The following is an 11,660-nucleotide window of genomic DNA, read 5'->3' on the forward strand; positions in this document are numbered from 1 at the left end:
CCACCCCATCCCTCCCACCCCCCACCACTCCAGCAACCCTCAGTTTGTTTCCTGGATCTCTCTGTCTTATACTCTCTCTCTCACTCTCTCTCTCAAATAAATAAATAAATATTTTTCTAAATTGTTAGGCAGAGAGAGCCTTAGCTTTCAACTGAAGTTGGAATCTTTTGATTTGCTAGTAATTTGTGATGTACATTTAAGAATTCCCAGAGCTTTGGGGAGCCTGGGTGGCTCAGTTGGTTAGCATCTGACTCTTGGTTTCAGCTCAGGTCGTGATCTAAGGGTCATGAGATTGAGCCCCATGGTGGGCTGCACTCAGCACAAAGTCTGCTTGAGATTCTCTGCCTTTCCCTTCCTCTCTGCCCCTTCCCTGCTCTCTTTCTCTCTCTCTTTCTCAAATAAATAAATAAATAAATAAATAAATAAATAAATAAATAAATACTAAAAAAAAAATTTCCAAAGCTTTAATCCAGGCTGATTTCCAAAAAACCACAGAAAGAATTAGTTGTATATAAAACATATTTGCCGTAATCACTCCCTATCCCTGCCAAGACTGGTTTCCCTAGATAGCATTCAACTTTAAACCTATAAATCTGCATTTTCCACTTATGATCATTCATTTCTCACTCATATGAGCAGCATATTATTTTCATAAAAGTTGGTTCAGAAAGTCCAGGAAATAGCAAGCAGAGAGGGGCTTCTAATTTTTTTCAAAGATTTTATTTAGTTATTTGACAGAGAGAGAGAGAGAGCACAAGCAGGGGGAGTGGTAGGCAGAGGGAGAGGGAGAAACAGGCTCCCCATTGAGCAGAGAGCCCGATGCGGGGCTCAATCCCAGGATCTGGGATCATGACCCTAGCTGAAGGCAGACGCTTAATCGACTGAGCCACCCAGGTACCCAAGGGGCTTCTGATTAATCAGGATAAATTTATCGAGTGGAAGTAATACCAGAACAGAGTTTTGAATGATAATCTCTAGTTAGTCTGTTAGTGGGCATGGTGGAAGGAAAGAAAAGATCTGAAAGCAGAAGAAACAGAATATACAGTCATGGGGTTAATTGAACAGTGATAGTTCAGAGAGATACTCATTTGAGTGGTACCTAAATTTAAGGATGAGAAGGGAAGAGATGACATATCAGAGGTGAATCAACAGACTGTTCAGATGGGCAGTGGGTCTTATATGTCATGCTAGGAATCTAGGCTTATAGCATGAGAGTGATGGGAAGCCACTGAAAAATCAAAAAAAGGAAGAAGGTGAGCACATTTTCAGGAAGGTACAAGAGTAGCAGTAACATGGCCTCAGCCTCATGCTCAACTAGGGCCTGCTAAGTGGCAGTGCCTCCTGACCTCCTGCATGATTGTGCCCATGAAGATGATATAAAGATATCTTGGCATCACTAAGCACTTCCAGATGGCCAGGGCCCATCACATGGTTCCTGATGTAACCAGGGTAACCTCAGTAAAATGGAGCACTCCTAACACTCCAGCTTCTAGAGCTTGGCATGACATAACATGTCATACCATCAGACTCAGTTCAGCTCAAGCTGAGCTTGTGATTATTGTAAGCAGACAAGAAAGACTATGGTGAAAATTTTCAGAAGTAAGATCTCTGGCAACCTGACATTCTTGGGGAGGGCTAGACCATGGCAGTAAACTGAATAGCTAGAGAATAAAGCTAAAAGAAAAGCAGTCCTCACTATCTCCCATTACACACACAAAAAATCAACTCAAAATGGATTAAAGATTTGAACATAAGACCTGAAACCATAAAACTCCTAGAAGAAAATATAGAGGGTAAACCCCTTGGCAACAGTTTTGGCAGTGATTTTTTGGATTTGACATCAAAAACAAATGCAACAAAAGCAAAAATAAACAAGTGGGGTACATTAAACTAAGAATCTTCTATACACCAAAGGAAACCATCAACAAAATGAAAGGCAGCCTGCGGAATAGGAGAAAGTATTTGCAAATCAGATATCCGATAAGGGATTAGTATTCAAAATATATAAAGAAAATGGGCAGAGGAACTGAATAGACATTTCTCCAAAGAAGACATACAGATAGACAACAGGTACATGAAAATGTGCTCAACATCACTCATCATCAGAGAAATGCAAATTAAAACCACAATGAGGGGTACCTGGGTGGCTCAGTCTGTTAAGCATCTGCCTTTGGCTCAGGTCATGATCCCAGAGTCCTAGGATGGAACCCCATGTTGGGATCCCTGCTCAGGGGGAGCCTGCTTTTCCCTCTGCCTCTGCCCCTCCCCCTGCTCCTCTCTCTCTCATTCTCTCTCAAAGAAAAAATAAAATCTTAAAAAAAAAAAAAAACAACCTTTAAAAAATAAATAAAACCACAGTGAAAAACTGCCTCACACCTGTTAGAATGGCTGTTATCAAGAAGACAAGAAATAACAAGTGTTGGTGAGGATGTGAAGAAAAGGGAACTCTTGTGCACTCTTTGTAGGAAAGTAAACTGGTGCAACCACTATAGAAAACTGTATGGACCATAGGAGACTCTTAATCATAGAAAACAAACTGAGGGTTGCTGGAGGGGAGGAGAGTGGGGGATGGGGTAACTGGATGATGCACATTAAGGAGGGCAGAGGATGTAATGAGCACTGGGTATTTTATGAGACTGATGAATGACTGAACTCTACCTCTGAAACTAATAATATACTATATGTTAAAAAATAAATCAAATGGGAAAAAAAGAAAACTGTATGGAGGTTGCTCAAGAATTTTAAAATGGAACTACTGTATGATTCAAAAATTCCACTTCTGGATATTTATCCAAAAGATACAAAATCACTATCTCAAAATGATTTTTGTACCCCCACGTTCATTGCAGCATTATTTACAATAGCCAAGGTATGGATACAACTTAAGTGTCCACGGACAGATTAATGGATAAAGAAAATGTGATATATATGACATATATGTTTATCTATCACAAAGAACTCATGCAACTTAATAGCATAAAAACAGACAATCTGATTAAAAATGGACAGAGGAACTGAATATATATAATATACAAACAAACAATGGAACATTAACCATAAAAATGAAGGAAATCTGGCAACAGTATGGATGGACCTTGGGGGCATTATGCTAAGTGAAATAAGTCAGTGAAAGACAAATATCATATGATCTTATTTATATGTGGAATCTAAACCCCCCCCCAAAATACCCAAAACTCATAGATACAGAAAGCAGACTGGTAGTTGCCAGAGGTGAGTGATGAGAAGGGGGCAAAATGGGTAAAGGTGGTCAAAAAGTACAAACTTATATGTTAATAATAATAAAATACATATATATAGCTAAAAAAAGTACAAACTTCACTTATAAGTAAGTCCTGGGAATGTAATGTATATCATGGTTAATAATACTTTATTTTGTATTTGGAAGTTGCTAAGAGAGTAAATCTTAAAAGGTCTCATCACAGAAAAAAATTGTAACTGTGGTGATGGATGTTAATTAAACATATTATGGTAATCATTCTGCAATATATACATATATTAAATCATTATGTTGTACACCTAAAACTAATGCAATGTTATATGTCAATTACATCTCAATTAAAAATAAGTAAATAAAAGCACTCCTCTCTCAAAGCAAAGATCTCCAGCCACCTGAAAGTTGCAAAATGTTGGCTCAAGGTCCAGAGGCAGATTTATTTGCCCACAAAACATTGCCCACAGTGTGTGAAAACATTTTGGGGGGTTAGTCACTATTAAAAGACTGGCAAGGGGCCCCGGGGGTGTCTCAGCCAGTTATGCATCCAACTCTTGATTTGGGCTCATGTCATGATCTCAGGGTGGTGAGTTCAAACCCCACATTGGGGTCCACCCTGAGTGTGGAGCCTGCTTAAGATTCTCTCTCCCTCTCCCTCTGCCCCACCCCCTGCCTTTCATGTGGGCTCTCTCTCTCTTAAAAAAAAAAAAAAGAGAGACTGGCAAGTTGACATTAGAATTGCCATGCCTGATGTATGTTAAAATCCTGAACTATCTGTGATGGGAATGCAAGCTGGGGTAGCCACTGCAGAAAACAGTATTGAGGTTCCTCAAAAAATTAAAAATAGAATTACCATAATTCCACAACTGAGTATTTACCTAAAGAAAACAAAAACACTAATTTGAAAAGATATATGCCCTCCTATGGTTATTTTTTACTTTTTAAAAAGATTTTACTTATTTATTTGACAGAGAGAGAGAGAGAGGGAGAGCATAAGCAGGGGGAGCAGCAGAGGGAGAGGGAGAAGCAGGCTCTCCGCTGAGCAGGGAGCCTGATGTGGGGCTTGATCCCAGGACTCTGGGATCATGACCTGAACTGAAGGTAGACGCTTAACCGACTGAGCCACCCAGGTGCCCCTGCCCTCCTATGTTTATAGTGGCATTATTTACAATAGCTAAGATATGGAAGCAACTCAAATGTCCATCCATAGATGAATGGATAAAGAAGAGGTAGTATATGAATACAATGGAATATTACTCAGCCGTGAAAAAGAAATCTTGTCATTTGCAACAGCATGGATGGATCTGGAGGGTATAATGCTAAGTGAAATAAGTCAGAGAAAGACAAATGCCATATTATTTCACTCGTGTAGAATTTAAGAAACAAAACAAATGAACAAAGGAAAAAAAAGAGACAAAAAACCAGACTCTTAAATACAGAGAACAAACTGGTGGTTGCCAGAGGAGAGGTCAGTGGGGGGATTGGTGAAATAGTTGAAGGGATTTAAGAGCACTGAGTAATGTATAAAATTGTTGAATCACTATGTTGTACATCTAAAACTAATATAATACTGTATATTAATTATACTTGAATTTAAAAAAAAGAAAAGAAAAAACCCTGAAATGTCTCATAATACATAATACATAATACATAAGGCCTGTTTTAGTGTTTTAATTCATTGCCTGTCATGCTTAAAACACCACTTCAGATATAAAGCTGGGTGTTCTTGTAGCAGCTACAGAGCATATCCTCACTAAGAGAGACACTGGCATGATTCATTTGTTGTACATACACTTTGAAAGAAATAAAAATGTGTGTAAATAATAAATAAAAACTGAAGTTCTAACCTTCTTACAGAATTGCTCAAAACCTAGGATGTCACTGAGATGAGAATGTTTGCCTTTCCCAAATTCAGCTTCCCTACATATAACTCCTTGTTCATTACATTTTTTTTTTTGTAATATAAGCTTTGTTCAGGGTTAATTTGAATTAGAGACCAAACAAAATAAATCTTAACCCTGTCTTTTTTTTTTAATCAAAGATGTTTATATAATTAATATGCAAAAAAATGTGTGTCTGAGACAAGAGAATACAACTTGAGGCAGCAATATGAATATGGGAATTATGTAGGTTAAGTCCTTGGTCAACTATGAAATGGCATAACTTGTCATCAAGGCTTAATTATGATACAGGATATGCTGTTGTGAAATACAACTACGTATTAAGAAAATTTTTCCTGGAATTGGAAGTGCTTACTGATGACAGTTTTTATAAATGTGTGCCAGTTGTCCAAACAGAAATGGTGTTTCCTGATCAGGAATAACCATTTGGAAATGGAAGTCTAACCAGACGTGATGTTGCTTATCATTTTGAAGACATAACAGAAAAACTACAGGACAAGTTTTACAAAAAATTAAAATCATTTGGAGTATTTCTTCTTGCAACTAATAGAAATACCGATTTAGTCAATACCATCTTATTTTTGTGGTGTTGATGAATGTTTTACCATTACTAAATAACATTTGGAAGAGACAGAGGCCCAGGAGAGACACCATCCCTGGGAATGATTTTTTTTTTAATGTGTTCAGAATTAGTCCTGAAAGACTTAATGCAGACTACTCAAAAAGACTAAGTGTGATTTGAGATGGTACTCTTGTGAGTACAGTTGGTTCTTGGTGGTAACTTTAGATTATAGTGAAACAAATCCAGAGTGATATTGTTTTACAAGGACCAGGAACTCTAAAATCTCCCTACTGCATTGCTCAGAGAAATCATTTTGGGTTAGAAAATTTTAAATCTTACCCACTGTGGATGTGTTTATTACCTCCATAACCCGGACATGCTGCTGTACTAGAACCAAAGACAGTGCAATATGTTACTTAGATCAACAAAAAGGTCAACACCTAATCTGCTGTAGAACATACAAATCACGTGGCTTGGTCATTCACTACACGGTGCTGAAGACCTTTTTTGATTTGTTGGAGAAAAAAAACTGATTTGTTCATGTTAATCAAAGGGAAATTCTAGACATAACTTATGAGAGAGGTTAGATCAAAACTTGGCCCTTTTGATTGTTATTACAAACCATGTAAATATTTTAAATATTTACCTACAGGGGCATTTATTGATGGTATGCAAATACATGACTTCATTTGCTCTTTCCTAACAAAACTATGCCTCTGGGAAACTCATTTGTCAAGGAATAGTATGGTCCACTTCCATATACTGAAATTGGTTTCTGCCTCCTGTAACTAAAAGCAGTTGCCAAACCTTCTGTTTCAAAATTGGGGATTAGAACACTATTTTTCAAAAATGGTTTTCTGATATCAGACTTTTTGAAAATGAACTGATTGTCCAAGTTGTTATTCACAATTAATATTATTGGTATGAGTGCAGAACTGAGGAACAGTGCCCTGAATATAAAAATCAGTGTGAAAACTCTCTCTGTTTGGAAGAACCTATGTTTGTACTCAGCTATTATTATGATGAATAAAATTAAACATCATTACCAGTTAAAATACATGACGCTGAATTCTATATACAGGCATAACTTGGAAATATTGTGTGTTCCATTCCAGCCTGCTGCAATAAAACAAATATAATAAAGAGAGTCAAAGGAATTTTTTGGTTTCCCAGTGCACATAAAAGTTATGTTTACACTATATTGTAGTCTATTAAGTACACAATAGCATTATGCCTAAAAATACTTTAATTTAAAAATATTTTATTGCTAAAAAACGCCAATCATCCCCTGAGTTTTCAGAGAGTCATAATCTTTTTGCTGATGGAGGATCTGGCTTTCATGTTGATGGCTGCTTGACTGGTCAGGGTGGTGGTTGCTGAAGGTTGAGGTGTCTGTGGCAGTTTCTTAAAATAAGACAATGATGAAGTTTGCCACATCGATTGACTCTTCCTTTCATGACAGTTTCTCTGTAGCTTGTGATGCTGCTTAATAGCATTTTACTCACATAAGAACTTCTTTCAAGATTGGAGTCAATCCTCTCCAATGCCACCACTGCCTTATCAATGAAGTTTATGTAAGGTTCTAAATCCTTTATTGTCATTTCAACAGTCTTCACAGCATCTACACCAGGAGTAGATTCCATCTCAAAAAATTACTTTCTTTGCTCATCCATAAGAAGAAACCCTAAAGTTTGATCATGAGATTCCAGCAATTCAGTCCCATCATCAGGCTCCACTTGTCATTCTAGTTCTCTTGCTATTCCCACCACATCTGCAGTCAACTTCTTCCAACTGAAGTTTTTTGTTTTTGTTTTTTGTACTCCACTGAAGTCTTGAACCTTCGATTTGTAAAAAACATAATATCTGCAAAGCACAATGCCTGTAATGCATAACACAAAGTGCAAGATCTGACATTGTCAGGTTTCTGGTTCCTAATCAAAGAACTCAGTTACAAAATTTAAAATGCAATAATTAAAAATTTCATACATGCATAAACATATATGTGTGTATATGTGCATATGTATGTATGTATATACATATGCACATATACACACACATCCATAATCTTAAATTCGGATGTTCAACATCGTGGAACATGCTGTAGGTCAGCAAAAGTGGACACAGTTTAGGCAAAGGATTTGGCTTACTTTGACATGCTTTATTTATTTGTGTTGGCTACATGGTCCCTCTTGGTTTCTGAGTTGCAATATCTGGTCCAACTCATGTATCTACTATGGTAGCACCAAGATTCTTTAAATGGTCATATATACTTATAAGCTGCCTTAGGTTCTTTCTGGAAAGAGATGGAGGGTGGAAAATGATGGATGGATGGGTGGATAGAAAGGTAGATAAATAGCAAAAGTGCGTTCCAGTCCCACTTAGACATACAGAATATACAAATTGTTTATACTTCTATATCTCTAATTACTATGTTGAGCTCACAATTACAGCATAGAAAGGAAAATTTAAGCTCATTTTAAGGTCTCTTCCCCTTTTCTGCAGTGCTGTGGCTCAGTTGTGAGGACCTTATACAGAATAAGACATGGGGTTGCAGGAGCACACCATTCATCACCACAGGTTTTTACTGAGACTCTGTGGTTCAGCGTGGTCCTCAGTTAGTAGTCCATTCAGGTTGCTCCTGAACTGCCACTTTCTGTTACTTAAAGGCTGGAGAATCTCCTCACAGATTCTGGGTCCTGTGATGAATCATGGGGACCATCTTTCTGCTGCCAGATCATCCTGGCCATGGTGATCTTGTTGATTGTCTGTGTCTCTCTCTCATCTTGATCTGCCTACAGCCAGTCCTTCTCTCTGGTTCTGTCTTTTGGGTGTAGGTTCTATTCCCGTAAATCTCTCAGGATCTTGCCACCTCTCTGGGACTCTTCCCAGAAAACAGGATATCAGCTTCTCTGTGAAGTCCACCTACTTCTTTGCCTTCATCATATCTGCTCTTTCTCTACATCTTCCCAGCCTGGAGAAACTTTTTTTAGTTATAGAGGGAATGTTCTCCTCTGGTATTGCTCTTCATACATTTTAGATGAATCTGCAACAGTTTCTGTACACCCACAGTTCTGAGAATTTTATAATCACAGCAAAGAAGTGGCTCTTAAGAGATTTTGAGTTTCTCACACTGTGCCATTCCTCCACCAAGGTGAAAAATACAGTAACTGGGTGAAGAGGGTTCAGAGGAGTGAGGAAGAGATGGGGGGAGCAAGAGGAGAAACAGAAGACTTGTAGAACATAAGAAAAGGAGTTGAGAACCACTGTTCTGGAATGTAGTATTTAAAAATCACTCCAGATGGTTTGAATAATTAACTAGTCAAAGGGTAGATTTGCCAAACATCTGGGTGATGATCCTAACCGGCCTTTTCTGGTATCTGCTCATTCTACAACATTGTTACAATTAAAAGTTGCAAGGCTGTAAATACCCTCATTCATGACTTGCCTTCCTTGAAAAAAATTTCTGAAACTTATGGGTGCTTTTTCAACAGATTATTCATTTGCTTGCCTATACATATTCCTTAGTTGGTTTATCTGAGATGCCTTTATGGAAATGAACTCTTCTCAGGATTATTTCCTTCCACTGCCAAGTTAATGTTAAGCATTTCATCACCAGTTTTGAGTTGCTTAACCATGGTGAGGGTGATGATTTTCTCCATCCGTCTCCCCACTCATCCATTCAACATTTGATGGGCATCTACTGTATGCAAGGAAGTGGGAATACAAATAAGGATAGAATACTGTGACTGCCTCCAAGCATTCAGTCTACTGAGAATGGGATACCTGTGCATAGACAGTTACAATGTGACATGGGCTCTAGTAGAAGTAGGCAAGGAGTTTTAGGGGATCATTGAGAAGCTGAAGCTGTACCTACCTCAAAGATAACAGAAATGTCAAAGAGCTTGTTATTCTATCTCCAACCACTAGAAGGGTTTCGGTACTCTTTTGCTCAGGCAGTCACAGCCATCCTAAAGATATTTTATCCTTACCAACTACCTAACATCTTCATCTGTTTAATTTTGAACTTCAGATGCAAGGGATTGAGTTAATCATGGGTCATTGAGTAGTTCATCAATCCATTACCTAGTCACTTGTGAGGCTAGGCCCAGCAAGCTAGCAGGAGCCAGAGACACCCAGACACTGGAATTGTAGCTCTAAAAGAAAAGATTAATCTCTATTACACATCACTTGATTTACCACTTTATTCCACAAAGGATTGGAGGCAGGTGAGAGTTAGATCCTGGACTCACCAAGGTTACTGGTAATCCTTCCTGGGTCATCCATTTGCCTTGATTTGAAACCTTTGAAAAGAACACATACCTTGCAAACACCAAGGATGTTATATTGCTTTGGACAGAAACTTTAATTTCTGAAAATCTGAAATGTGTCTAAACAGAAAAGGATCATCAGCTTAATTCAGAACATTTTAGAGCTAAATGATTCTGCCTCCACTTTCTTACTACTTTTCTGTTCTCTCCCGCTGCCCCATTTCAGTGTCACCTCATCCTCAGAAATTTGCCAGCTTAAGTTTTGAGCCATGTTATGTTTCCCCTATTTCTCCATTTGGAGGACCCTCCCATGTGAATTAATTAGGTGACATCAGTTCAGGAAATAAATATTTTTCCAGAAAACAATGTTGCTTTCTTTTTGATCATGTCATGAAAAGTATAACTAAATGAAAATGAAAAGTAATGAGACAGCTTTCAATTCATGATCATCTGTTATAGTTGCTTATGTGTCTGTCAGCCTTGTGAACTTGGGTTCTGGGGGAAGGAATGTGGATTTTGGCATCAAGTAGCTTTACTTTATTTCCCAGTATAGTGGTGTATGAGCTGTGTATCTTAGATAAGTGACTTAGTCTGAGCCTCAGTTTTCTCATCTGTTAAACCAGGAATAATAGTGGCCTTGTGCTTCCTGCTTCCTTTGTACATGACATCTCCCTCTACCCAGCAAGCCCCTTCTTTCTGTTTTCTTTCCACTTAATGTGAATTGTACCCATCCTTGAAGATCAAGGTCCAGGCACCATTTCCTCAACTGCTCCAACCTACTGTAATCTCTGCCCCCTTTGAACTCTTTATAGTAAATAGATACTCTCTGTCTACTCAGTTAGCCCTTATACTCACTACCTTTGTAAAACATTATTATTCTCAGGAAGAAAGAAAAAAAAGCCAAAGAGGCAGATTGTTGTTTTGTTTTTTTTTTCCAAAAAACTGTTTTGTTTTGTTTATTTTCCACCAGTTTTCTGGTTCAGGCATCTCCCTCTACATTCTTGATTTTTCAGCAGTAGACTTCCTGGGTACTTCTTAGACATTCCATTGTGAGTTCTCTGTCCATTTAGCTAGTTCTACTTTGAAAGAAAAAAAAAAAGGTAAAAACCTACTGCTACTCCCCGAGGGGAGTAGCAGGCTCTTCCTGGCTATTTTCCTTATCTTCCACTGGACCAGGAGAATTATGAGTTTTCCTGCAACAACTAAGATCAGCATTGCCATTACTGCCAAATGACAATGATGGAAAACACAACACATTGGGCAAACAAAAGACCTAAGTTGAAACTTAAGTCTTTTCACTGCTGCTTACCTTCAGCAAAAACCTTCTCCAAATCATTGCTGACACTGCAGCCAATGCTGTTTCCTCTTCCCAACACTGTGACCAGACCCTGGAGTGAGCTAAAATGGTCATCCAGAAGCTCCCCTCCATTTCCATGCCCTTTCCCAGACTATAAACAACTTGTTCACTCTGGACCTGAATCTGGTCCTATTCCACTTCCATCTGGGACTGCCTTGCACCATTACCTTGGAAAATAGAGTGTTCCCTTTGAATCAGCATTCCTATGATGCCTGGTCCTTACTTACAGACAGTGGTCAACAGTGTGTTCTGGATTGTATTGAAAAGGATGTCATCATCCCATTACCTCCAGATGCATTGTTATCTTTCACTCTGCCTATCATCAACAAGTTCATCATTT

The sequence above is a fragment of the Leptonychotes weddellii genome, chromosome 6 (assembly GCF_054177405.1).
Source record: "Leptonychotes weddellii isolate Sample4059 chromosome 6, ASM5417740v2, whole genome shotgun sequence".
In the NCBI taxonomy this organism is placed as follows: Eukaryota; Metazoa; Chordata; class Mammalia; order Carnivora; family Phocidae; genus Leptonychotes; species Leptonychotes weddellii.